Source organism: Centroberyx gerrardi, chromosome 14 (assembly GCF_048128805.1).
Source record: "Centroberyx gerrardi isolate f3 chromosome 14, fCenGer3.hap1.cur.20231027, whole genome shotgun sequence".
NCBI lineage: Eukaryota > Metazoa > Chordata > Actinopteri > Beryciformes > Berycidae > Centroberyx > Centroberyx gerrardi.
This window is the reverse complement of record NC_136010.1, coordinates 12,177,635-12,180,993: the sequence shown is the minus strand read 5'-3', so window position 1 is coordinate 12,180,993 and position 3,359 is coordinate 12,177,635.

Genomic DNA, 3,359 nt, shown 5'->3' with positions numbered 1-3,359 from the left:
TGTAGTGAATGGAGAGTTAGGGCCTCAAGCTTGAATAAAGCTGTTACTCTTTTTAAATAAGTGCATGTTTTTCATATATACTACAACAATGGTTTTAATCTTGTTTTATATTTTTTTCAGAAAGCAAGACTGAAATTTACTCTAAATTACATTGCATGGAAGGATTTGGCATCATAAAATATCCAGAAGCATTTCATTCCTGGTGGATTCCTGGTAAAAGAATTTGACACATTTAAATCTTCCTGTTACGCAACTTTGGATCTCAGTCAACACAGAATTAGAACATGAAACATTTCTTACTCCTTGTCTCAAGTAGCAAGTTACTGACAAAATCTGAGTGCTAGAAAGACTGTAATATAAGCAATTTTCAGAAATTGTAATGCGCCAGTTGTGTCAGCAGATGGCGTCCATGACCATGTGAGTTGGGCACCAAATTTGTGTCTAGCACAGTATTGATTATGAAGGAAACTCTTTAAATGTGTTTTTCCTTGTTGAAAATTAGCAGTATCACACAACGCTCCGAGTGTCAAATACTTCCATGACATGACAACATACATGAGATAAAAGCAATTACTCGTCACTTCATGCACATTGTAATGCAGTGTTTTCACTGTGGTTGGTTTACACAAAGCCTTGCTAGCGCCACAAGAGGGAGGTGTATCCTTGGCTATTGTCTGTTCACTACATTGCTTGAGACTAAGAAATAGTCCTTATGTACTTTCACTGTGTGAAGTGTTCTGTAGTTTCCACAGGCCTACAGAGTTTTAGTACTAGTTGAGGCTGAGACAACAGATGATCTCAATACACATCCCCCCTCTTCCATGAAGTAATCACTGATGAGACATGGGGCTTAGTTGAAAATGTGGAATTTAACCCTATGCGACCTAGATCTTATATTGCTTTCCATGAACCTGCAATGAAATGTAAAAAATCTGGGTCACGTTGTAAACAGACACATTTTTATTAGTGTGTAAATCCAGACTAAGTTTGATTCCAAAACTTGCTAAAGCAGCTGCAATGAAGGAATGCAAAAAACACAGCTGTTGTTTAGGTGAGAAATTAGCCAAGGTTGGTAAAACACTCATAACTTTCAAGACGGGGAAATCCAGCCTTACTGAGTATACTGTGGTAGAAAGCTTTGCTTTTATCAATCCAGTCAAGTTTGATCACAACATGCTCCAGGGAGGAGGGAAGAATTCCTTCACCTAGTCTGCCTCATCATTCTGCCTGCACGTGTATTGGCGTATCGGTCTGTACAGTAGGAAGTGCAGATCATACCCCTTAGCACCTTCCTCTTTGCTATTGACCAGTTCTTTAATTAAAGCGTCGGGATAGCCAGGATGAGATCAGCCTGAAGGCTGCTGGGAGTGTGCGCTCTGCCCCATGGGACACATCCCCTCCCTCTGCAGCCTGATTTACAGCACCCACAGGCCCCCGGCACTTAACAATGGACCTCCTTAAGTGAGGTAGATGGGGAGGAGATCAGAGAGGGGGAGATACCACTCCATCTTCATACACAAAGTGCTGAAATCATCTAGGTTTGAAATCATCTCTGTGAGACAGACTGGTCGTGGAGTCAGTCCAGAAGGAGAGCGTAGGAGTGCTGCCTTATCCACAGTCTGGCTCACTCTGTCAGGGAGTAGAGCTCTCTGTAAGACTGATAGCTAACTCTCTTCATACACACCTCTCCTGTCAGAAGGATGAAAAAAAATAGGTGGTCCAAACGGAAATTCCCCCAACAACCAGTAAATCTCAGCTGTACATACTGTGGCTCTGTCAACATATAGATGGTTCAGAGGTTTACAAAAACAAGCGCTCAGCAGCAGAAACGTTCTGTCTCCTACACATGTTTGGATGCCCCCTGATCAAATACCTCACAGGCTCACAGCGGATGATTGAAACCCTCCCAACAATAGCTCCTGCTATCTCCCTCTCCCTGAGGTGTGGGAGCGCCTTTTCATCTCAGCCTTTGATTAATAAAGGAATCGTCGGTTGGTTGAAAGCAGCGATCTGCTCCCCGAACATCCATCATGTGTGTGACAGCGCACCTCTCTGTGTTAATTAGCGGTGATATTTAAGCTGTCCGAGGTATTCCGTGGCCGTCAGCATGGTGGTGCTGCTCATCATTAAAATTTCAATTCCTCCGTCCTGGCTACTCCCATCTCCCTGGACACCCCTGTGCACACATACTTAAAACACACACACAGACGCACACACACAGACACACAAACCAAGTATTAACTGCAAGCGGCATTAAGCCATGAGAATAAAATAGGAACACAACAGCTGTCTATCCCCAAATGAAAAACAGAAACCCGTAAATCCACAAAAAAGGACTTCTGAAATTGAATGAATCAACTAGTTCAACTGGCTCTTGTAAACATGATTGTACTGTTAATATAATGTGTTGGTGCATTGCCTTTTAACACATATTTTAATGTTTAACCAACTGTTCCAGCATAAACGTGCAAACATAAATTTGATTTATCACACTTGCTCACAAAATGATTTCACATTACATGAAAGAATTTGCCATAAATCTGAAGTTCTCATCAAACAATGAGCAGAAAAAGTGTGAGAGCATGACTTATTAATCATTACCAAATATTGTAATATTCTCTAATACTGGAGGCCATTATTCGGAAATGAATTATATATGTAACTGAATTCTGATCTACAATATAACCAAGAGGCATAATGCAACAGTATGAGAACTTTAGCGATACAAAATTAGAGAGAACCTGAGATTTAAGTGAGCGCTAGGTCTCTTGGGATAAAAAAGCAAAGGGGCTTCTTATCAAATGGCAGCCATTTTAAATCTAAAACAGATGGACAAAATGGCTGAAACTGAACAAGTTGGTGTATATACCTTATCCCACTATCAAAATCCAATCAATGTATGGACATGTCTGTCTCTGCTGGTTACCAAGGGGATGCCTGCCAACCACCTCTCACAAAATGTCTCTGATGAGGAATGTTCTGTCATGTCAGGCTTCAATTTGTCCCATATTCAGAGGTCTGCCACTATTTTTCTAATTAGCGTAACTCAAGAAGATTAATTAGCCTCTGCATATCATTCCCAGTACTCAAAGCATGATACAGTATCTCCTGAAGAGATTGAAGAGAAAGGTATCAGCCACTGCATCTGACTGGTAACAAGGGAAAAATTTGAATTTGGCCTACTTACATGTTTGTTACATTCAAATCATGAATATTCATGCGTTAAAATTGTACTCCAGCTGAGTCGGATTTGCAAATTGAATGTGGTGAATTGTAAAACCAAAATTATTTTTCATGCTTTTTTGGCTTCATTGCATGTATACAAGTGAAGCTTGATGGGAAAGATTTGAGGGAGTAAG